This window comes from Brienomyrus brachyistius, chromosome 17 (genome assembly GCF_023856365.1).
Source record: "Brienomyrus brachyistius isolate T26 chromosome 17, BBRACH_0.4, whole genome shotgun sequence".
NCBI lineage: Eukaryota > Metazoa > Chordata > Actinopteri > Osteoglossiformes > Mormyridae > Brienomyrus > Brienomyrus brachyistius.
Genome location: NC_064549.1, coordinates 18,356,303 through 18,382,165, shown reverse-complemented (window position 1 = coordinate 18,382,165; position 25,863 = coordinate 18,356,303). Strand labels below are relative to the sequence as shown.

General features: G+C 41.1%; 1 long non-coding RNA gene across 1 annotated transcript; it reads right to left on the bottom strand.

Moving 5' to 3' along the window:
* Nucleotides 1–16,479: 16,479 nt before the first annotated feature.
* LOC125712402 (uncharacterized) lies at nucleotides 16,480–25,850 on the bottom strand. Its single transcript, XR_007383296.1, has 3 exons — nucleotides 25,780–25,850; nucleotides 17,526–17,856; nucleotides 16,480–17,355 (listed from the first exon to the last, which is right to left on the bottom strand). It is a non-coding gene; the product is annotated as an uncharacterized LOC125712402 (long non-coding RNA).
* Between the last annotated feature and the right edge of the window lie 13 nt (nucleotides 25,851–25,863).

The window sequence follows — 25,863 nt, the reverse complement described above, 5'->3', positions numbered from 1 at the left end:
TGTTGCTGAGGTGGCTGTGCGGAGATATGACCATATTGTTGTTGGTGCCAGTCGCGATGGCAATCCCTGAACCCGGAGAGGGACCTTAGCTAAGGGGAGGAGGGGATCAAGTTCGGGGGCTTCAGAATGATGTCTTTGATTTCATGCCGATGATGTGGTCCTGTTGGTGTCGTCAGGCTGTGACTTCCAGCATGCACTGAGGCAGTTTACAGCTGAGTGTGAAGTGGCCAGGATGAGGATCAGCACCTCCAAGTCTGAGATCAAGGTTCTCAAATGACAAAAGGTGGATTGCCCTGCCCAGGTGAGACTTACTGCCTCAAGTAGAGGAGTTTACAGTTTTTCTCAATTGCGTAAATGCACTTCTCAAAATACTAACCTCATTCCTCAAAGCTCCACAACCTTAATGACACTGGTCAGAGCACTGTTTCATTTCTTAATGAGTGTATGGTAAGTGGCAATTGGTAAAACACATTTTGCAAATCACTTAGGCTACAGTCACACTGCCAGCCACATCGTTCAATTCAGATTTTTTGCTCAGATCGGATTTGTCTATCTTGACGATTCACATTCATAACTACAAGTGACCTGACTGTAATGTGAACACATCGGTCCTCCGAAACGTCACGCATGCGCACATTGATACGTTTTTACACGGGTGATGGTGTTCTTACCACCTTACTCACCCTTCCTCAACCCAATAGAGGAATTCTTCTCAGCGTGGAGGTGGCATGTACAGTATATGACCATCAGCCCTACAACCAGTTGTCTCTACTGGGGGCAATGGGTGCTGCTTGTGAGGACGTCACTGTGGAAGCATGCCGAGGATGGATGCGAATTCAAGAAGATTGTTCCACCTCTATCTTGGATGACATCAGACGTGATGTTGAAGTGTTGTGGCCAAACAGAGAAGACAGGCTGGTTTCTGAGCTCGCTTGAAATGTTAGTAGTGTAATGCATAACAAAATTGTGATTCTTTTTCTATTGTAAAAAATATTTTTGTTTTATGTCATTGAAATTTGTTTTTGGACTTTATTTTTTGAAAATATCTGTGTATATTCTACAATGACTATAAAATAAATGGTGCACCTGGTTTTGGTTCAAATACGTACATTTTTTGTGTAGTTATCTATTCATTCAGGTATGCTTTCTTTATGGGGGCAATATTTTACTTATTTTGTGTCTTTTGGGTCATATAATCAAAGTTTTTGGCATGTTTGGTTCTTTTGCACTTGTGAAATGGTGTTATGATAACTGTATTTACAGCCTTGGAAATGCACTTAGAGTTTTGAGTAGGACGTTAAGATTTTGGGAAATGCGTCTTAGCAATTGAGAAAAATGGTAAGGATCTCGGGGTCTTGATCACAGGTGTGGGAAGACGGAAGCAGAAGATTGACAGGCAGATTGGTGCAGTGTCGACAGTAATGCAGAGGCTGTACTGAGAAAGCTGAGCCAGAAGGAAAAGGTATCGATTAACCTGTCAATCTACATTCCTACCCTCGCCTATGGCCAAGAGTTTTGGGTAATGACCGAAAGAATGGGATTTCTTATAGAAGTGGCACAAATGAGTTTCCTGCAGGGTGTCTGAGCTGAGCCTTGGAGTGGGTGACGTGCTTGGACATTTGGGAGGAGCTCATATTGAAAAGAGCCAGCTAAGGTGGTTTAGGCCTCTTGGATGCCTCCCTGGAAAGGTGTTTTGGACATGCCCAACTGGGAGGAGACCCTGGGGCAGACCCAGGACACGCTGGAGAGATTATATCTATCAGCTGGCCTGGGAGTGCCTTGGTATTCTCCTAGAGGAGCTGGAAGAGGTGGCTGGGGAGAGCTGCTGCCTTATTTGTTCAGTAATGTCTCAAAGTATCTGACCAGTCATAATTATCTTTTACTGAAGCTTGAATATGATCGCAATGTAGTTCCAGCAAATTATAATGCGATTGAATATGTGATTATTCCAATACATCAATGTATATTTTGACTTAACCACTAGCACACCATGTTTAGCTAATCCATGCCTATTTAGATATTTAACTAAATAAATTAATGAATTGATCAAACTGGTTGCGAAATTTTATACCGAAAACTATATATGCATGCGATCATCATGTTAACCACCACATACAACAGTTAACCAAGTTTCAAAACTATACATTCCATAACTTGCAGTGGTACGATATTGCTATGTATGGTGGCCGAGGAAGCCTGATACAATTAAAAAAAAAAGAAATGCACGTTGAATAGAAAAACGCACTGCAAAGCAACAACGCATATTATTCATGTTCATAAGGAACACAATTTGCTATTAATTGCTTACGTTGAAAAACTTTATTACAAGCATGTGACCAACTGGAAAATGTGTCCTCCGGAAACACTTCCATTGTGTTGTGGCTATTTGGAGTGCATTTCTGAAGTTGCAGTTGTTCTCCGTCTTTGCAGTGCGTCTGTAAATATGCATTGTAAAATGTGGTTCACGTGTTGTCATTTTGATGAAAGTGTCTTCTGAATTTGTGTAGCGTCTACGGGTTTGCAGTGTCCTTTGTTATATCAGTGTTTTTTTTCCTTTGTTTTCAGTGTGTTTTTTTCTTAGACATGCATTTTTTTTTTTAAATTTCATTGGGCTTTCTGATTTTTATTGGGCTATCTCAGCCACCGTGGGGCTGTGGTTTTGGTTCCCACAGTATATGATGTGTTGTCATTTTGTTGTGGTTGTGTTATACAGTGCTGTGTGACTTTTTTGTTTTCTATTATACTGTATCTTGAGATCTGAAGAAGTTACATGTGCATGCGAGTGTTTTCTCTTGCCAGTGAACTTTACATACTGTAATATAGAGCCTTGCAATGTTGACACTGCAGTCTTTGACATGAATAAGTATAAGTTTGCTAAAGAAAGATGATCACTCAGTGACAATGAGGAAGTTGTAACTGACTATCACTCAGAATTTTGGAGTTCGGGCATACTTAGACTGACACACTTACACTGACAATATATCGAAGCATTTTGACGCTCATGGTTAAAGAAGTGCTGATTGCATTTTTCATTTTGGTGGCACTGACTGAATGTAGATTGACTTGGTTTTGAGACACGAGTTAATTGTTTTGGGTAAGTTGCAGGTTTTTGCAGCTAAGCCATAGTGATGTGCTACATGAATGAACTGTTTGGAGAAATGCCGTTACAGTCTTGAGAATGTTAAGCATGTTTCATGAAATGTGCTAATTGATTCAAGAAAAACTGTAATATATAATGTTTCATTCGTATTAGAAGAAAAACAAAGTGAACACAACCTCTGCATCAAAAAAAATTCAATATGTCACATTTGATTTTAATACACAGCTTCTTTATATTTGCTGCTTCTCAGTCGCATCCAAAAGCAGGACGTTCAGAGAAAAACAAAGGTAATTCACTCTACTGCACTGTAAAGTTCAGTTCTGTTTTCTTAATGTAATATAACCTACTTGAGTGTGTGTGTGTGGGTAATGTATATATTACATTGTGGGAACAAAATGTCCCTACAATGTGATAAAAATTTATTTTGATGTTGTGACCCCTTTTTTGGTTCCCATTAGGGGCAACTAATTTTTATAGAAATCTGTGACTGCAATCAAAAAACAAAAAATGCCAAAAGTTTTGTATTTTTTGGGTTACTTATGGTTAATATTAGGTCTAGGTTGGCATTTTTAGAAGTGAATGAATAGACCCCACAAAGATAAGAATATATGCGTGTGTTCTTGTATTTATAAGACTGAAATAATGTGGCATGTACAAAACTTGGCCTCAGAACTTCATTGACCTTTGACCTGATGACAATTCCAGAGCCTCATAAAATATATAACTTTTAAAAAGTCTTCAAAACAATAAGGGGTTTGTTCTTGTACTCCGCAAACATGGATTAATCTAAGCAGCTTTATGTGAATCAGAAATGTCTCTTATAAAGCAGGAAATATTTATAAAGAGATTCTTAAATGCACCCAGCTTGCAATTTTGACTGCATGAAATATCATTAAGAAATGAAAGTTAAGGGGAACTCAAGGTGAGCTCTGGAAGACTAAGAGAAATATCAGATAGAGCCACTCTGAGACTAGACAGGAAGTCAAAGCAAAATCCCACAGTAAAGGCACTGCTGAAAGATTTAGTTGCTCCACTGCCCGGCATCACTTACACAAACATAGTCTGCATGGAGGAGTCATTAGAAGGAAACCTAACCTACAATCTCATCAGAAAAGATGATGACTGAAGTGAGTACAGCAACATGGAAATAATCCAGAGCCATTTTGGAAATAAGTGCTTGGTCTGATGATGTTACGAACAATGAAGATATGATTGAAGAAAAAAAGAGAAGCATGCAGAAAACAAGCACTTGGGGGTGGATCTGTTTTGCTATGGGGCTGTTTGCCAGGGGCAGACTGCTGACATGAAACAAAAATATACAGTGCTCACAGAACGTCTTGGGATACTTGCTTAATTCAGTAAAAATGTTGCAAAGTCCATTGACAAGAAGTATTTAATATATCTGAACATCTTATGCAAGGATATTTTAAGTGTTCTTTTTTTCTTGACTACCTCATCCAGTTCTGTTTTGCTATTAATTGTAACTGTAGTCACTGGCTCTCAAACAGATACTAAACACAAATGTTTGGTGTTTTATGTTATTGCAAAGGTGTTACTAATTAAAAAGCACCCAGTGAGACTGCTTGACAGTTAACTTTTTAACTCAGTACAGCTCATTCAGAACTATAATTTGGCTTTCAGTGTATCTTTATGTTTTTCCCATAAAGCTGCAAGCTGGGAGCCTGCAAGGTCTTGTTCTCAAACCAGGGACCCACATATACTTGTCCCCATGTGCAGTTGTGCATCTGGGTCTTTACTTATTTTTCCATTCTGGTTACTTTCAGTTTTTGCTCTTACAGTAATGCTCACCTTTGTATTAAATCTTCAGTTTCTTGGCAAGGTCACACATGGACTAGCCGTAGCCTCTCGGAACAACAATAGATTTAAGAGTTTCTAGGGAAAGCTGCCTTGTTTTTGGTTAATATTGAAGCCAACATTAGACGTTTACATGCCAGCTACTTCAACAATTTAAAGAAAGACTTTTTCACATTTTATTGAACAGCACAGTGATTTCTGCTGCTCTAAAGTAATATAAATGGATTTCTTAGTCAAATATTACCACATCTCCATGGTCACCTATGGTTTGGGCAACACACTGTAGACTAGGGAAAGATGCTTGAAATGTGGCCTTGCAAACATATGTTTTCAAGATTGCATTTTAAACAGTTATTTACAATATAATACAATATATAGTAATTTGTATGATTATTACAGTTTTTTAATTGCCAAAACACTAAAACTGATACTCCAATCATGATTCTTCAAAACCTTACTTCAGTTGTCAAATTGATAGCTTTTTGCAGAACTTTAGACACAATTTCCGGAAACGCACATACTGGCAGATTTGTTAAACACTCTTTCAATTTCTCTAAACACGTGTCACCACTTATCCTCATGCTATCTTACAAAAAGCATTGCCACTCAAAATACTGAACCTCTGCACCTTCATTGCAACACTAACAGCACACAACTGTCATTGTCTAAACATAAACAAGCTTAATTGTCTAATTGTTGAATCAACCAATGAGGGAACTGATATGCAAAGTGAATGCATGAGGAGCCTCAAGTAAACTGTTTGGTAAAATGTAGGTCAACAACCAGCCAAGAAATCAAGGAAGAGAGTGAGGAAGAGGTGGTGAGAGGAGAGGAGTGGGTCAAGGGGTAAGAAGAAGAGGAGGAGGACAAGGACAACACACATTTACAGATGATATCAGATTCACATTATTGACTATGTACTAGTTCATGATATGAACATGAGAGTGGATGGCCAGAAGGTCCAGTCAAATTTAAGCCACTTCTCAGTTGCATCTGTAATCAGGACATTCAGAGAAGAACAAATGTAATTCACTTTACTGCACTGTAAAATTATGTTCTTTTTTTCCTCTGTGTAATATAACCTACTTGTGTGCACATGTGTGCATGTGCTTTCCACAAGATTTTGGGGTGTGTCAGTGGGACTTTTTGCCCATTCATCCAAAACAGCATTTCTGAAGTCAGGCATTGCTGGACTGAAGGCCTGGCTCGCAATCCTTACTCTAGTTCATCCCAAATGCGTTTCATGGGGTTATACTGGAACAGAAAAGGGCATTCTCCAAACTGTTCCAACAAAGTTGGAAGCTCAGAATTGTCCAAAATATCTTGGTAGGCTGAAGCATTAACAGTTCTCTTCACTGGAACTAAGGGGCCTAGCCCAACCTGGAAAATTCTCCATACCATTATCCCTCCTCCAGCAAAATTTACAGTTGGCACAATGTAGTCAGGCAGGAAATATTCTCCTGGCATCCACCAAACAGAGACTCGTCCATTCCCTGCCAGACATATAAGCATCACTCATGGTCCAGAGTCAAGTGGCAGTGTTTTATACCACTCCATCCGATGCTTGGCATTGTGCTTGGTGATGTAAAACTTGCATGCAGCTGCTCGGCCATGGAAACCCATTCCATGGAGCTCCCGGTGCATAGATTTGGGCTGGGGTAAATGCCAGAGGAAATTTGCAACTCTGTAGTTATTGAATCAACAGAATGACTTTTGGCAACTATTATACATCATGCACCTCAGCACTCAGTGACCCAGCTGTGTTACTTTACTTGCTCTGCCACATTGTGGTTGAGTCTCTGTTGTTTCTAAATGCTTCTGCTACAGTTAACCATGGAATATCTAGCAGGGATGAAATTTCACAAACTGACGTATTGCAAAGGTGGCATCCTATGACAGTGCTACACTGGAATTCACTGATCCCACCAGGATAACCCAAGTGTTTGTAAGCCTGATTGCATGGCTATGGCAATGTCAGGAAAATCCTACTAGCACCACTGAACTTTATTTGGAGTTAATTAGTCACTTTAATTTGATGGCAGGTGTGTACCAAAAAAGACTTAATGCTGTAATTAAAATGTGCTTCAAAAAAGTATTAGTCTAAGGGTGTGCACACTTATGCAACCAGCTTATTGTACTTTTTTATTTTTCATATTTTTCCCACTAACAGATATGTTTGTGTTTCAATTGAATTGTACTGGTTAAAAGTCACATTAAAGGTGGGAAGTTTTTTTTTATGATTTATGGTCTTATTTTTTTACAGCACAAAAACCTACCATTATAACAGGAGTCTATACACTTATTACATCCACTGTACAGGCAATTTGGTAACTGCAGTTACCCTCTGCATGTTTATGTATGGGGGGAGGGACCACAGTACCTGGAGGAAACCCCACAATGACACAGGCAGGACATGTGGACTCCACACACATGGAACTTTGGTGGAGACTTGAACCCAAGTCCCAGTGGTGTGAGGCAACAGTGCTAACCACTGCACCACCATGCTGCCCCACACTGCATACAGTACAGCAGTTTTCCCAGTGCTCTGGACTATACCGTATTGATTGATTATTTTGTTTGTTTTCAGAGAGTACTGGAAATGGATGCTAATCTGAGCCCATACTAGTTTCTTTTCATTGGTTTCCATTTTAGATTTGTGATTAGGGTTTTTGAAAAACGTCATGTAACTTCAGGAAATGTGTTTCGGCAATGAAAAAAAAAACTAATAATAATATTACAACTGCTAGAGACAGCATGCACTGGCTCCGGACAGAGCAAGCCGGTAATTCACACAATAATGTCACTCAGGGTAAAAGCTACACAAAAACGTGCACACAACTGTAAAAACATTACGTTTAGCATTTACAGCACAATGTAACAACGATGCAATACAAACTATTTACGACATAAATACACGAATACATACGGAGCCCCTAAGTACGGGGCCCCTAAGGGGACAAAGGAGGAGAATAAAAACGTCAGAAGAAAAACAAAAGTCATGTTTTGCGTTAATATAACAGAAAACCTTTGCGATATAACCCAAAACTTTTGCGATATAACCCAAAAGTTTTAGTAGTAATGCAACAATAAAATCAGGTGACTAGCGTACTTTTGGTCATTGAAGTGCAACTTTCAAAGCCGCTGTTTGCATGATGTGGTTGATCCCCGCTTCCTTTATTAATGTAATTTAACGGTTGTTTAATTCATAATTAGTCATTTGTAAAGCAAACCTTGGTAAAATTTCAGTAACATTGCTAATTAATGCTAATCTGTTGAGGTTGATTTAAAACTAAAGAATTGTTCAATTTTTGTTATTGTTTCGTGTTTATAATATTAGTGCTGTACATTGCCCAGGAGGGGGACCTAGAAACATTCATTAGGTCAAGAGGAGTACCAGAAGCACTCCTGCTGGATCAAGCTCTTTTAAAATCAAACGCACATCCTCTTTTTTCACATTAAGTCCATTTATTCTGCATTTTGCGTACATCCATCGATAACTATGAAGCTGCCCAGAGTACAAAAGCTGCTCGCGAATCAAGTTAATTACATCACCCAAGTCGGAGTAGTTTTTCCGTCGGAATAATCCCCTTTCACATAAAATCCTCTTAATATCATGCCCCGCTCGTCCGATCCTCCTGTGTGCCACGCCCCCTCATCTACCCCGTGTGGATTCCCCGTGTTCACCAACTGTTTCCAGTTGCTCTCATTAGTTCTATGTATTTAGTCCGCGTTTAAGTTTGTTTCCCCAGTCCGGTCATTAACGTTACGTGTTGTTGTTCCGTGTACTAGCCCGTAATAAAGTCCGTATCCACGGGTGCTCTCGCCTGCTTCCGTGTGCTGATCGTGACACTTATTCTGGCTCAAACTTATGTGAACATCATGCTTAGATCCGAGAACAAACTAAATGTCCTTATATATGTCCTTATATTGTAGACCAAGATTAAAGTGAAATTAGATTAAACGCTTCATGTTTTCCTATCAATTATGTTCCATACAATGACTGATTACTCATATTTCCGGTTCAAAGTCACAACAGTTTTGCGTTATATCGCAAAGGTTTTGAGTTATAACGAAAATTTTTGGGTTATAACGCAAAACATGACTTATATTTTCTCCTCCTTTGTCCCCTTAGTGGCTCCGTGAAAAATAAACACATTATTGTATAGGTTATATTACAACGACAGTGCAGCGCAAGGCATGCCGGTATGCGAATGTTTTTGGTCTCTGTTGCCCGGCAGTTGTATTGAGGGGAAATCTGAATTTTTATTTTACATGGCTAATGTGTAAAATGGCATAATAATAATAATAATGATTATATATATATATATATATATATATATATATATATATATATATATACACACACACTCACACATTTTGCTATCATATCACGAAGTTATCTTCACTTACCGTACTCCTATTCTTTTATTTATATTCTTAGAGAAATAAAGATACAGTACAGGGGGATATCTAGGGGCTGTGCATAAAGACATTTTATTTCTAACAACTCAAGTCACTGTCATAATGGCATCTGTTTGGATTAAAACAATGAAATAAAGTAACACTGAATGATATGTAGCTGCCTGAGCAAAAAAAAAAAAAACATACAACCTCACACTAGAGCGAAGGATATTCACCTTTTACAAGCAATAAGACCGTCGATTATTTTTCAATTTAGATAAGATAAAATCGCATTTCAATTGTACATTATTATACTACTAACCACGTTGCTTCCTATTACAGAAAGCTACCCGCCCACCCAACCAAAGTAAGAAGCCTGTATTTTATTTTACTTACATATCAGGCTGTAGCTCCATACACGATGTAAAGTGCATATTGGCGAGTAATGCCGTGCACAGCAGTGGAACTGTAGATGTCATTGTAAAATAACATTCCCGAACATACATGATACTGCAAATTTCAAATTTAAGAGCACCCTTGTGCTGACAAAGGTTGTGCCCCTATAGGTACGAACAAGGCATCCCTATTTCTCCTTAACTGCTGGAAGCACAGACGAGCTGCTTCCCAGTGAAGACTCTTTATCTTACGATGTATAAGAACACTTCACAGTATATTGCTCATCTCCTCCGCCAGGACGACCAGATCAGCTTTTTTTCTCCTTTTTTTCCTCAGTGTCGACTACTGGAGTACTTTCACACTACTGTTACTAAGTAGTATTTTATTAAAATAATAAAAAACCAAAATCATAGTTTGAGGGTATTGTGTATGTTCAATATAGCTGTCACCAATAAAATACAAAACCAGCTGTTTTTTGCTAAGCAAGCAAGCAAGCACCAAAAACATAATCAAGCACATGATCTCAGGGGCAGGCTATCCTTTTCTTATACTTTTCTTGATTGACTTAACACATTTCTCAAATGACAATTAACATTTGCAAATGATGTTCTGCTGTGCAGAAATGACATTATAGTGTGGGGATTACATTTGTTGCTTTGCAAATGTTGATTATCATTTGAGAAATGCACCAAAGCAATAGAGAGAAACTGCAATTCATTCATTCTACTCAGCATTATTTATTCATTTTATTTATATATTACCACCCACTATACCTTCTTGATAATTATCAATGATTTACAGTGGTCTTGTCCAGATTTCTCCTATCCTACATCAAGGTTTCCAAGCATATTTTCATAGTTTGTTTTTACAAATGGTTATGAAATTGTTTTGTGTTACACTTTTCCTCAGTTGCTTTGGGGCATTTCTCAAATGACATTTAAGGCATTAGTTCATTGTACAAGTCATTACATGCATAAATGAAGAATAATTTCTCAAAGAAGGTCTGAAGTGTTAGATTGATTGCTGATCAACCAGTTCTCCAGGATAGCTCAGAGGTGCATCTCATGAACCTTCAGTTGGCAAGCATATATTGATAGGGCACAACATAGTGTTACAATTTGACAATGGAAGGACAACAAGAAAATGAACAGGGTCAACAGCCAATAAGAAGAACAGGAATAAGGCTGCACTGTGGAAGGGTAGGAAGGCAAAACAGAGCAAGAGGTAGAAAACGCCAAACACAGGCACGTTCCTGGTGAAATAAGGGTCACGATTGTGGACCATGTCCTAAATCAAAGCCTTACAATGGCTGAAGGTTACAGCTGAATAGTAAGACAACAACTTTGTCCTCAATTGTTCAAACGTTTCATAGAGATAAAAGGTATGTAATCCTACAAGGAGCCCTGTCCTGTAATATTGCATACTTATTGCAATACTGCAGGTTATAGTATTCCACTTGCATTGTTGTAGTATACAGTAATTTTTTTTATATAGTTGCATACTGGACATGTACTGTAGCACACACACATATGTATGCATATTTACAGTGTGTTACAGTATATGTACAGCTTGTGTAACTTTGTAAGTGATAAATGCCATGCAGAAGAAGTGCATCCTTGTGCATTTCCAATCATTGTCATCAAAAACTTAGCCATGGCTTACATGGACAAATACTTTGAATACACTGTTCTACTGACAAAATGGCTAAGCATTTTGACCTTCTTGTTTGTAAACGATGGCACAAGGACTTGTCATTCTGGTGGCACTGACAAGTTCATTGACATAAATATTTACTTTTGAGGGATAAACTAAGGATTCTGAGAAAGTTACAGGCTTTTGCAGGTAATCCATCATGTGGTGCTGTTTGTACGAATTGTTTCTAGAAAATGCACTTACTGTTTTGCAAATGGTAAGGATGATTCAAGAAATGTACCAAAGTGACTGAGAAAACTAATTTTGATGGCTCTGACTAATTCATTGGTGGAATTATTTGCTTTTAAGACATGAGTAAATTGTTTTGGGTAAGTTATAGTCTTTTGCAGCTAAATCATAGCTGTATGCATGAACTATTTTGAGAAATGCTGTTTTAGTCTTCAGAAGGTTAAATATGCTGTTTGCGATTAGGCTGCCCCTTCTCACTGGTATTTTTGTTTTGTTGGACTCGTTGCTAATTTTATAACTTGGCCATATGATAACTTATAACACGTCTGCTTCTTACCTGCACAAGCCTTCGTCCTTTGCTCCTGCTCTCTGACTACAACCGTGGTGAGTGAGTTTTTCCCTCTTGCTTCATTGCTGTCACCAGCTGGGCTTGCTGGAAGGGCAGGTTATCTGCTTGCGCTTATCACGATTTCTTGCTGAGCTGAGTAATGAGTTTTGTATTAGCTAATGTGCATTGTCTGTTTAGCATATTGTTGTTAATTGGCATATTCATTATTTTTTGTCTTGAATGCTGTTGGCCTCTTGAACTTCATTACTCGTTACTCGTCTAGAGCCTGGAGTTTTGCGGCTCTTGGGTTGCATTTAAACATCTACGCTGCCATATCCATTTGGATTTAGTATCGTACAACCTGTGCCAATCACTTGGAATTGCCCAATGCCCTCATTACATCCACTGCTTGAAAAGAGGGCCCTCGGTTATTTTGCCTGCGACATGACGACCCTGACTGCATGAACATATCGTATTTGCCGGAGTGACACTAATGCCATCTGAGAAATAACTCATGACAATCTTTGTCCCCTTCCAAATTTATTCCAAATCTTCACATTTTTCTCCTTGTAGTATAAACTTTATTCTTGACTTGTTGAATGCTCATTCCATAACCCATAAACCCTTTATGATCAACAACCTTATTATCCAGAAGAAAGTGGACATGTTTTGTATTTCAGAAACTTGGCAACAACCTGGTCACTATTTACATTTGAACATGCTGACTCCCCCAGTCTACATCTACCTGTCAAAACTCTATTTATATGGAAGATGGTGTGGCTTGGCTGTCACTTGGCTGTCACTTGGCTTGATCTACTATAAAAATTAAAGAACTTTCATTTTTTGATGTTACGAGTTTAGAATGTATTACTCTTAAGGTTGTTTTCTTCCCCCGTTAGTGCTGTTGTTAGTGTATCGTCCTCCTAAAACTGCTGCTGTCTTCCTGCCAGAATTGAATGAACTCCTCACAGTCATCTGTTACATGCCATAAGAGTTTTGGATATGTCTACAGGACACTTCAGTCTTCTGCCCCAAGCTCCACTCACCAGTTGCTGCTTCAGCCCGCCTCCCAGTTTCCGGCCACGCCTCTTCCGCCCTCCGCCCTCTGACCCTGGCCCTGTGTTCCGGTCGAGGATAAAGCCTGCTGATCACATGCAGCTCAAGCTCTTGCTCAGGCTTTGTCTTTTGCTGTTGCTGTGTTGGTTTGCTGTTTCTGATTCACTTCTTGTGTATGACGGTTCTGATTGTTTGGTTTCTCGTTTTCTGCTTCGCCCCTTCTTGTACCTTTGTCTTTGGTTTGTTTGTCTTCTGGTTTTGACCTCTTGCTTAGCTCCTTACTGCTCTCTTTGCCTCGCCCTTTCGGATACCGTGTTTTGGCCTGTGTGTTTTCTGTACATGTCTGTCAGGTGCGTAAGGAGTGACTGCCTTTTTGCTTATGCGTACGAGGTGTTTACTGTGGTTTTGGTTAGGTTGGTTAGGAGTTAGATTTAGTCTTTGTCATTTCGTTTTCTCTTGTTTTCTTTACCTTTAAAGTTAGCTTAATTTGGGACGTGTTCGTTAGCCGTTTTGGTTTGGCCTGGGTCACTCCCGAAGTTTGTTGCACCTCATGTTTGTAAAAGTGTCTGTGATTAAATATAAAAAAATACAAAAAATATCCCTTTGCTTCCCGTGTTCCCTTTTCCCATCCCTTGGTTCTCGTTTTCCCCTCTTTTCCTTTACCTTTCTGTCGGTCCTCAACCATAGACTGGGGATCGTAACACATCTCATCTCTCTGCCCTTCCATTATTGTGCTAGGTGACTAATATCCATGTTGACTAAAAACTGTTCCTATACATCTGAGTTCATGTCAGTATTCACTCAATCAATCCTCTTTGTCCCTTGTGGGACATAAGGCTTCATCGAGCTCTCTCCATCGCATGCGGTCCTTTGCAGCATGCTGTACATCTCCCCATGACAGGTTCATCTTTTGACGCTCCTCTATCACAGCTCTACGCCAGGTGTTTTAGGTCATCCAGATTTTCTTTTTCTAGGTGGTGTCCATCTTAATACAACTCTTGGGATGCGGTTTTGCTCCATCCTTAACACATGTCCAAACCATCTTAAGCGTCTTAATGTAATGTCCTTGCTGATCCTATGATTGCTTGTTTTCTTGTATAGTTGGTTGGATATTTTGTTGAGCCAAAAGATCTGGCAGGTTCATCTGAGGCATCTGTTGTGGAAGACCTTAAGTCTCCTCATCTGTACTGCCCAGACGCCAACACTCAACCATACAGGAGGACAGACTTTATGTTGCTGTACAGGAGCATCTTTGTTTTTAGGCTGTATTGTTTAGACCTCCAGATGGAATGGAGTTGGGAAAAGGCACCCTGAGCCTTTCCCAGTCTTGCTACAATGTCAGTATTAGTGTGTTTTACTTTGACACAGCATGTTAACTTTCCAACTCACATTCATGGTCATATTCTTGATCTTCTCCTGATACTATGGTTTCCTTCTATAATAGCATATCTCTGTATTGCTTAATGATTCCGCTCCTCTGAAGACTAGGCTAATCCCAGTTGCTCACTTTTGTCCTTGGTTCACCCCTGAGTTCAGAATAATGAAGGCCACTGACTGGCGTCTTGAACGCCTTTATAAGAAAACTGGTCTCACCATGCACAGCTTTTATACACCAAGCACATCTACAAGTATAGGGACACCCTAAAACACACCCTATTTCTACTCCTCTAGCATATGTGGTGCTAAATATATGCCACAAACACTCTTTAGGATTGTTAAACTACTCAAACCTCCTGTACTAGCATGTTATCAGACAGCTGAGCAGTGTCAGGGATTTTTACATTTTTTTACACCAAAATTAAATACATTTATCAGAAACGTGTGTCTATGCCCCTTCTGTCCTCAAAACTGCTGCAGTTACTATCCTCAAGAAACCTGAGTTGGATCAATCATCTCTCTAGCTATAGACCTTAAGATCAAGATCTCAAATCTTCCTTTTCTAACCAAAGTGATGGAAAGAGATGTAGCTACATAACCACATGCCTTTCTTAACTAAATGGTAATGCACTATACATGTAGGAGCCATTCCAGTCTGGGTTCCGTAAACAGAATGGCACTTAGGGTGACCAGATAACTGAAAGGCTCCTGTGCTTGACTAAATTGTTCAGTTGTTCTTGTGCTCTTGCTGGTTTGTTTTCTTGATTGAAAGATTCATTCAGCTGTTTCACATTAACATTAGTGACACATGCATGATTATAGAAGACTGACCAATCAGCAAACAGCAAGAACTCGGTGCTTAAGTGAAATCTAGGTGTTTTTAATTTAAATGGTAGTTTACAAAATCCTGTCCTAGTTCAGAGTGTTCACCACGACATGGATTATCTGGTCACCCTAACAGCACTGAGACAGCTCTTCTGCATTTTGTGAATGATCTCTTCTGGTCTGCCAATATTCTCTAAATATTTTTATCCTCCTTGACTTAAGCTCAGCAGGTAAACCATGATGTACTTATTTCTTGCCTATTTACCATTGGTATCACAGACATAGTCCTTCAGCAGTTCAGGTCATATCTTACTAACGGACAATAACGGAGGGAGTGCTGTCGGAGAGCTCTTGGGCCCCTCCTTTTCATAATTTACATCCTGCCCCTTAGTTAAATCATTCGCAGATATGCCTTTAACTTTCACTGCTATGCAGATGATATTCAGTTATATCTCAGTACTTAGTCAATCTCAACACATACAAAACTAAAGTCTAGTCCAAAATCATTATATCTAAATCCTCCAGTTTCTCTGTTTGTTTTAATGGTGTTCCTCTAAAACCTGCTACAGTAATCAGAAATCTTGTCATACTATTTGACTCTACACTCAACTTTAATCTACATATAAAATCCCTCTCCAAAATTGCATTCCTTCACCTCCGTAACATTGCTCATCTACGCTATTTCTTTTTGTCCAGTCCTGATGCCCAAACTCTGGTTCATGCTTTTATTATGTCCCGTATTGACCACTGCAACTTCCTTTTCGTTGGCCTTCCTGCAAAATCTACACAACAGCTTCAGTATATTCAGAACTCAGCAGCTAGAGTTCTCACTCACAATAAATGATGCACTCACATCACACGATCCTCTCTCATCCACACTTCTTACTGGTTAAGTTTTGTATCAAATTCAAAATATTTCTTCTCACTTATAAGGCTTTCCATAACCTTGCTCCTTACTACTTCAGTGAACTCTTGACTCCCTCCCTACTCACCCTATCGCTCTCTCAGATTCTCTAATAATAATCTCCTTGCTAATCCACGCACTAGACTTTCCAGCATGGGCAGCAGGTCTATCACTGCCATGGCCCCCAAACAATGGAACTCTCACAATTTTCTTTCACTTCCTTCAAATCAGAATTAAAGACATTTCTTTTCCTTGAACATTTCTGTTCTGTCTCTTCTTTATCATTCTTATTTGTGTGTGTGTGTGTGTGTGTGTGTGTGTGTGTAAAGCGACCTTGGGATTGTGAAAGGTGCTATATAAATGCAACTTATTATTATATTCGACTTTGTACCAGAAGTCAATAACCAGCAGGTGGCAACAGAGACCACCAAATAACAGTGCATATGCTAAAAGATTAAGTTTAAAAAGTCAAACTAAACAGCATCTAATTTTATCCAAAATTGGTACAGTCATCATATGCCTTATTTTGAATAAAGTTCTACGGTTTGGTGCCATTTCGAGAATCTATTGGTAACTCTGCACGCTTCATGTAAAATGATACTGTATGACCAATACACCAAGGAGAAGTTTTCAGCAAAAAAAAAAAGGAAATCAAGAGTAGGTTTTCTCTTATTCACTAGGTCACAAAAGTATGTTTGGCATATTATGCAAAATTAAAGAAACCTACAGTGCAGATGGACATATTACACATAAATAGATGTAGCACCCCCTATAGGTCAATTTGCACCAACCTTGGTACACTGATAAAGCCTAATTCATGCTTCAATTTGCATAACAATGAAATTTGTCCTCTGCATTTAACCTACATGTGACATATGTATCGACCATATGTGGTCGTGGTCACTGCATGCATACAGCAATGATAAAGGGCAGATGTACTGAAACAAACACAAAAGTTATTTGACCTACCCCAAACTACTAAACGTGCAAAAATTAAAACACAGTAAGCACACAGATCCTCAATATAATGTTGGCATACCAAAAAAAAAATGACATTGACGACAAGAGTTCCTCCTGATGAGAATTAAAGGAACATGGCATCAAACTTAAGGTCTTGCTGATTTAGACAATTAGTGAACAATGTCTTCGTGTCCTCTTGATACTGGAAGATACACATAAAGATGCCATTTGCTTCAGTGCATTCTCCCTCCATTATCTCTCTGAGGGTCTAGCACCAAACAAAATAGAGTTCTCTCTCATAATACACGATTCCTATACAAGATAAAAAGTAAAGATTACAGTTTTAATCACAGTTAAATGTTCATCATATTCATATATTCAATCTTAACAATATCACAAACATTTCAGAATAACTTTAATTCAGGATTTGATAAAAAAATACAAATAAAACTCAAAATAAATGCAATAAACACTAAAAGTACTTTGCACTGTTATCCTCTTCAGTCCCATCAATCACAGCTTGCATACCAAGTGGAAGTTCTGCATAGGTGTATCTGGATACCGTACACAGAGGCTCAAGGGTTCCTCAAACTAACCAGGAAGCTTTCTCTGTCCAGCAGGCAATTCTTTGCCTATGTCTTCTTCTTCTTGCTCTTTTATAATCATGTCTTTCTTTATTTCTTTTTCTTTCTTTCTTTCTATTTTCTGGTTTGTTTATTTATAAATGTATTATTATTATTACTTTTCCCATCATTTTTGCTACTCCCCTCAGGTCATCAGTGTTCATGTTCAAAGGAGACAGTATAAAGAAAGCTGAAGGCAAAAAAAGAAGATGAATGAACTTGAAAAGCCTTTTTCTTGTTGTGTTAAAAACCATACATTTGTTAAAGAAGTGTAAGTACAAAAATAAGAATGCATAAAAGAAATAAATGAAGGTATCTTTCTGGAATACTTTGTTGTATAAATATAAAATTCACCTAGTATTCAGGGCTGGTTCTAGAACCCAATGCCAGGGTGGAATTTGAAATTTTAGGTTGGGCTTCAAGTCTATGGAAGATTATAAGCACAAAAATTCAAATGGCAATTCATTTTGCAATTGTCAATTCAATATTCAATCAGAGCATGCATTTGTCATTTCAATATTTAATCTGTGCATGTAATTTGAAAATATATTTTGCAATCGGCAATTCAATGTGCAAAGTGCTTATGCAATCCTTAATTAATTTCATAATGTTTTGAATAAAAAATAGAATGACAATTCACTGAATTGCATTTCGTTTTGCCATGGGCTTTTTGCCTCTTTATTCAAATGGAAATTCATTTGGCAATTGTCAATTCAATATTCAATCAGAGCATGCATTTGTCATTTCAATATTTAATCTGTGCATGTAATTTGAAAATACATTCTGCAATCGGCATTTCAATGTGCAAAGTGCTTATGAAATCCTTAATTCATTTAAAAATATTTTGAATAACAAATAGAATAACAAATCACTGAATTGCATTTCGTATTACCATGGGCTTTTTGCCTCTTTATTCAAATGGCAATGGCGTCCCCGGGAATTGCATTGCATGTTCGGGAGAAAACTCAATTTGCAATTCCCAACTGTCAGACCGCTCATCAAGGTGGACCTTCATTAACGACGTCACTTCCTTGTGCCCTCAATGGCCACCACAGGTATCTCGATGGCGTGTCTCCCCAATCTGCGTGTAACCAACTGCGTGACTTGATGTAACGCCTGAGCTACATTAGTTTGCACCCTTCTCGTATCAAGTCCAGTTAAGATTGTAAGTTCCTCTACCCTCTGTGACAACACAAACAACCTATCAAACGCATCTACTGCTGATACCCGATTAATTTCCATGTCATCTGCTAAGGCAGAAATATTTACTGCAAGCTCTTCTGCTGCCATTACTCATTCTAACTAAACATAAGAACATAAGAACATAAGAACTATACAAACGAGAGGAGGCCATTCGGCCCATCAAGCTCGCTTGGGGAGAACTAAACTAATAGCTCAGAGTCGTTAAAATCTTATCTAGCTCTGATTTAAAGGAACCCAAGGATTCAGCTTGCACTACATTATCAGGAAGGCTATTCCATACTCTGACTACACGCTGCGTAAAGAAGTGCTTCCTTAAATCCAGCTTGAAATGTTCTCCCGCTAATTTCCACCTATGGCCACGAGTTCATGTATTTAAACTAATGCTGAAGTAACTATTTGGTTGAACAGCATCCAAACCTGTTAGAATCTTATATACCTGGATCATGTCCCCCCTCAATCTCCTTTGCTTGAGACTGAACAGATTTAGCTCAAGTAACCGTTCCTCGTATGACATTCCTCTAAGACCAGGAATCATTTTTGTGGCCCTACGCTGCACCTTTTCTAAGGCCACAATGTCCTTTTTAAGATATGGTGACCAAACCTGCACACAATATTCTAGGTGAGGTCTCACCAAGGAATTGTATAATCTTAGCATTACCTCCCTTGACTTAAACTCCACACACCTGGAGATATACCCCAACATCCTATTGGCCTTTTTTATTGCTTCCCCACACTGGCGAGAATGGGACATGGAAGCATCAACATACACACCAAGGTCTTTCTCATGATCAGCTACCTTTATTTCAGTGACACCCATGAAATACCTGTACTTTATATTTCTGCTCCCTAGATGGAGTACCTTACATTTATCGACGTTAAATTTCATCTGCCAGGTATCGGCCCAGTCACTAATTAAATCAAGATCCCGCTGTAGCTGCTGAGCCACTAATTCAGTATCTGCTACACCACCCACCTTGGTGTCATCTGCAAATTTCACCAGTTTACTGTATATATTGGTATCCATATCATTTATGTAAATTAGGAACAATAGTGGTCCTAAAATCGAACCCTGCGGTACCCCACTATGAACGCAAGCCCACTGTGACATTGTGCCTCTTATAACTACTCGCTGTTTCCTATCTGTTAACCAGTTATCAATCCAGGTCGCTACGGTACCTAAAATACCAGTCGCTTTGAGTTTAAGTAGGAGCCTCTTGTGGGGGACAACATCAAAAGCCTTTTGGAAATCTAAGTAGATGACATCATAGGCCTTCTTATCATCAACTTCCTGAGTAGCTTCCTCAAAAAACTCCAACAGATTTGTTAAACAGGATCTACCTCTCCTAAATCCATGCTGGCTATCCCGCAAAATGTTATTGGAGTCCAGGTAATCTATCATTTTCTCTTTGATTAAAGCCTCCATAACTTTACCAGTTATACAAGTTAGACTGATTGGCCTATAGTTAGACAAATTACTTCTATCCCCTTTTTTGAAAATAGGTGTTATGAAGGCGTGCTTCCAATCAGAAGGTACCACACCTTCAGATAAGGATTTTTGAAACAGTAAAGTTAAGGGTCGGCAAATAATATCCCTCATCTCTTTTAACACTATAGGTAAGATGCCATCAGGGCCCTGTGATTTATTTATTTTGAGCTTAGCTAGGCTTTGCAAAACATCTGCTTCAGTTATATATATATTAGCTATAGACAATGCTGGATAGGTAATAACTGGTAAATTACTAAGGTCCTCAACAGTGAATACCCGTGCAAAACTATCATTGAACTCATTTGCTATATCAATGTCGTTTACTATTATAAGACCCTTACTATCCTGCAGATTAGTAATTTCAGGTTTTAGAGCTCTTTTAGAGTTAAAATACTGGAAGAAACTTTTAACGTCATCCTTAGCTTCCAATGCAACCATCCTTTCGACATTTCTTTTAGCTCATCTAATATCATTTTTTAACTCAGCCTGTAGACTTAGATATTCCTGCTTAATTCTGTCATCATCAGTTATTTTCCATTGCTGGAACAAAGCCCTTTTCCTCCTTACTTTATGCTTTATTTCCCTAGTAAACCACCTAGGTTGCAATTTCCTAGATTTATTCTTGCTAAACGAACAAATCCGTTGAATGCTAGCGAGGCCCTAAACAAGGAAGTGACGTCGTTAATGAAGGTCCACCTTGATGAGCGGTCTGACAGTTGGGAATTGCAAATTGAGTTTTCTCCCGAACATGCAATGCAATTCCCGGGGACGCCATTGCCATTTGAATAAAGAGGCAAAAAGCCCATGGTAATACGAAATGCAATTCAGTGATTTGTTATTCTATTTGTTATTCAAAATATTTGTAAATGAATTAAGGATTTCATAAGCACTTTGCACATTGAAATGCCGATTGCAGAATGTATTTTCAAATTACATGCACAGATTAAATATTGAAATGACAAATGCATGCTCTGATTGAATATTGAATTGACAATTGCCAAATGAATTTCCATTTGAATAAAGAGGCAAAAAGCCCATGGCAAAACGAAATGCAATTCAGTGAATTGTCATTCTATTTTTTATTCAAAACATTATGAAATTAATTAAGAATTGCATAAGCACTTTGCACATTGAATTGCCGATTGCAAAATATATTTTCAAATTACATGCACAGATTAAATATTGAAATGACAAATGCATGCTCTGGTTGAATATTGAATTGACAATTGCAAAATGAATTGCCATTTGAATTTTTGTGCTTATAATCTTCCATACAAGTCAAGTCATGTTGACTTTGTCCATTTAATATATCAATTAAAGTGAGACACAAGGTTATCAGTGATATGTAATAAAATACCAGAGATGAATACTACATTTTACTCTTTTACTCAGTGGAAATAAATAGTCTAGTAAAAAAATAAATCAGTGCATTTAATTCATCTATCCATCCATCATCTTCCGCTTAATCCGGGGTTGGGTCGCGGGGGCAGCAGTCTCAGCAGGGAAACCCAGACTTCCCTCTCCCCGGCCACTTCATCCAGCTCCTCTGGGGGGATCCCGAGGCGTTCCCAGGCCAGCCGGGAGACATAGTCTCTCCAGCGTGTCCTGGGTCTTCCCCGGGGTCTCCTCCCAGTGGGACATGCCCGGAACACCTCCCCAGGGAGGCGTCCCGGAGGCATCCTAATCAGATGCCCGAGCCACCTCATCTGGCTCGTCTCGATGCGGAGGAGCAGCGGCTCTACTCTGAGTCCCTCCCAAATGACTGAGCTCCTCACCCTATCTCTAAGGGAGAGCCCAGCTGCCCTGCGGAGGAAACTCATTTCGGCCGCTTGCACCCACGATCTCGTTCTTTCGATCACTACCCATAGCTCATGACCATAGGTGAGGGTAGGAACGTAGATCGACTGGTAAATCGAGAGCTTTGCCTTTTGGCTCAGCTCTCTCTTCACCATGACACACCGATGCAGCACCCGCATGACTGCTGATGCCGCACCGATCCGCCTGTCAACCTCCCGTTCCATCGTTCCCCCACTCGTGAACAAGATCCCGAGATACTTAAACTCCTCCACTTGGGGGAGGACCCCATCTCCAACCCGGAGAGAGCATTCTACCCTTTTCCGGCTGAGAACCATGGTCTCGGATTTGGAGGTGCTTATTCTCATCCCAGCCGCTTCACACTCGGCTGCGAACTGCTCCAGTGAGAGCTGAAGGTCACGGTCCGATGAGGCCAACAGAACCACATCATCTGCAAAAAGCAGAGACCTAATCCTGAGGTCACCGAACCGGACACCCTCAACGCCCTGGCTGCGCCTAGAAATTCTGTCCATTAAAGCTATGAACAGAATCAGTGACAAAGGGCAGCCCAGACGGAGTCCAACCCTCACCGGAAACAAGTCCGACATATAGCCACCCATGCGGACCAGGCTCTAGCACCGGTCATACAGGGACCGAACCGCCCTTAAAAGGAAGCCCGGTACCCCATACTCCCGGAGCACTCCCCACAGGACTCCCCTAGGGACACGGTCGAATGCCCTCTCCAAGTCCACAAAACACATGTAGACTGGTCGGGCAAACTCACATGAACCCTCCAAAACCCTGCTGAGAGTATAGAGCTGGTCCACTGTTCCACGGCCAGGGCAAAAACCACACTGCTCCTCCTGAATCCGAGGTTCGACAATCCGGCGGACCCTCCTCTCCAGGACCCCCGAATAGACCTTACCAGGGAGGCTGAGGAGTGTGATCCCCCTATAGTTGGAGCACACCCTCCGGTCCCCTTTCTTAAGGAGGGGGACTACCACCCCGGTCTGCCAGTCCAGAGGCACTGCCCCCGATGTCCATGCGATGCCGCAGATGCGTGTCAGCCAGGACAGCCCCACAGCATCCAGAGCCTTGAGGAATTCCGGGCGAATCTCATCCACCCCCGGGGCCCGGCCACCGAGGAGCTTTTTGACCACCTCAGTGACCTCCGCCCCAGAAATAGGCGAGTCCACCCCCAAGTCCCCAAACTCTGCTTCCATATCGGAAGGCATGTCGGTGGGATTGAGGAGGTCTTCGAAGTGTTCCTTCCACCGACCCAAAACGTCCCGAGTTGAGGTCAGCAGCGCACCATCCCCACCATAAATAGTGTTGATGCTGCACCGCTTTCCCGCGCGGAGCCGCCGGATGGTGCACCAGAATCTCCTCAAAGCCGGCTGGAAGTCGTTCTCCATGGCCTCACCAAACTCCTCCCACACCCGAGTTTTTGCCTCAGCAACCGCCAAAGCCGCATCCTGCTTGGCCTGCTGGTAGCTGTCAGCTGTGTCTGGAGTCCCACAGGCCAAAAAGGCCCGATAGGACTCCTTCAGCTTGACGGCATCCCTTACCACCGGTGTCCACCAGCGGGTTCGGGGATTGCCGCCGCGACAGGCACCGACCACCTTACGGCCGCAGCTCCGGTCTACTGCCTCCACAATGGAGGTATGGAGCATGGCCCATTCGGACTCAATGTCCCCCGCCTCCCCCAGGATATGGGAGAAGTTCTGCCGGAGGTAGGAGTTGAAACTCTCCCTGACAGGGGATTCCGCCAGACGTTCCCAGCAGACCCTCATTATATGCTTGGGCCTGCCAGGCCTGGCCGGCTTCCTCCCCCACCAGCGGAGCCAACCCACCACCAGGTAGTGATCGGTTGACAGCTCCGCCCCTCTCTTCACCCGAGTGTCCAAGACATACGGCCGCAAGTCCGACGACACGACTACAAAGTCGATCATCGAACTGCGGCCTAGGGTGTCCTGGTGCCAAGTGCACATATGGACACCCTTATGCTTGAACATGGTGTTCATTATGGACAATCCGTGACGAGCACAGAAGTCCAATAACAAAACACCGCTCGGGTTCAGATCGGGGGGGGCGTTCCTCCCAATCACGCCCCTACAGGTCTCACTGTCATTGCCCACGTGAGCATTGAAGTCCCCCAGCAGAACAAGAGAGTCCCCAGGAGTAGCGCTCTCCAACACTCCTTCCAAGGACTCCAAAAAGGGTGGGTATTCTGAACTGCTGTTTGGCGCATAAGCGCAAACAACAGTCAGAACCCGTCCCCCCACCCCAAGGCGAAGGGAGGCTACCGTCTCGTCCACTGTGGTAAACCCCAATGTACAGGCACTCAGCCTGGGGGCAATAAGTATGCCCATACCCGCTCGGCGCCTCTCCCCGTGGGCAACTCCAGAGTGGAAAAGGGTCCAACCCCCCTCAAGGAGACTGGTTCCAGAGCCCAAGCCATGCGTCGAGGTGAGTCCAACTATATCTAGCCGGAACTTCACAGCCTCGCGCACCAGCTCAGGCTCCTTCCCCATCAGAGAGGTGACATTCCATGTCAGTAGAGCTAGCTTCTGTAGCCGAGGATCGGACCGCCAAGGTCCCTGCCTTTGGCCGCCGCCCAGATCACATCGCACCCGACCCCTATGGCCCCTCCCATGGGTGGTGAGCCCATTGGAGGGGGGACCCACGTGCCTTGTTCGGGCTGTACCCGACCAGGCCCCATGGGTGTAGGCCTGGCCACCAGGCGCTCGCCATGAAGCCCCACCCCCAGGCCTGGCTCCAGGGGGGGGCCCCGGTGACCCACGTCCGAGCAAGGAAAAACGTGGTTCCAAAATTGTTCTCTTCATAGGGGTTTTCATAGGGGTAATTCATCCTAGGCATCTATGCGATGACAGTACTTGCTAGCGAATAACGTTACTGATACTTAGCTAACACTGGCATTTCAGGCTTTTTCAGTTGTCTCTTGATGCACATACATTATTTGCACATACACCCTGTATACGGTGTTTATGGTGCCCAGAACCCAGGGTTTTAGCTTGCGCTACACTACCAGGAAGACTATTCCATACTCTAACTACAGTGCCTTCACAAATTCATTTTAAAATGTTCTCCTGCTAATTTCCAATTATGGCCACGAGTTCTAGTATTTAAACTAATATTGAAACAGCCATTTGGCTGAAGAGCATCCAGACCAGGCTGATGTAGCCCCATGTACCTCCGGATTACACAACATGTACAGATTACACTCCTTGCAGAGTGTGTGTGTGTGTGTGTGTGTGTGTGTGTGTGTATGTATGTACATATATACATCAATAGTCACATTGATTTGACTGAAGAGGTTAAATATACACAATGCAACATACTATTTAAACTGTACAGGAAAAACATGCATCGGTGCCTTGCAGATTATGCCTACGACTAACATAATATAAAGCGAAGTGTCGCTCCATGCCTCCAGAGTTAACTTTTCGGCACCAGTCTCGACCTCCATATCGCCTACATTCATCCCAAATAAAACGATGGACAGACAAATGACATCACTAACTAAATTTTTTGTAACTGGTCAGAAATCAACATTAAAATATCGAAATATCCTTTTGGCGTCGGTCTCAGAGTTATTAAAGCTCTTACGGTTTTTCGGATGATGGGCTGCATTTGTATTGTCGTTATTTTTTCTGCTCCATCTTTCCTCCCAGAGGTTCGGCCTCTTGGGAG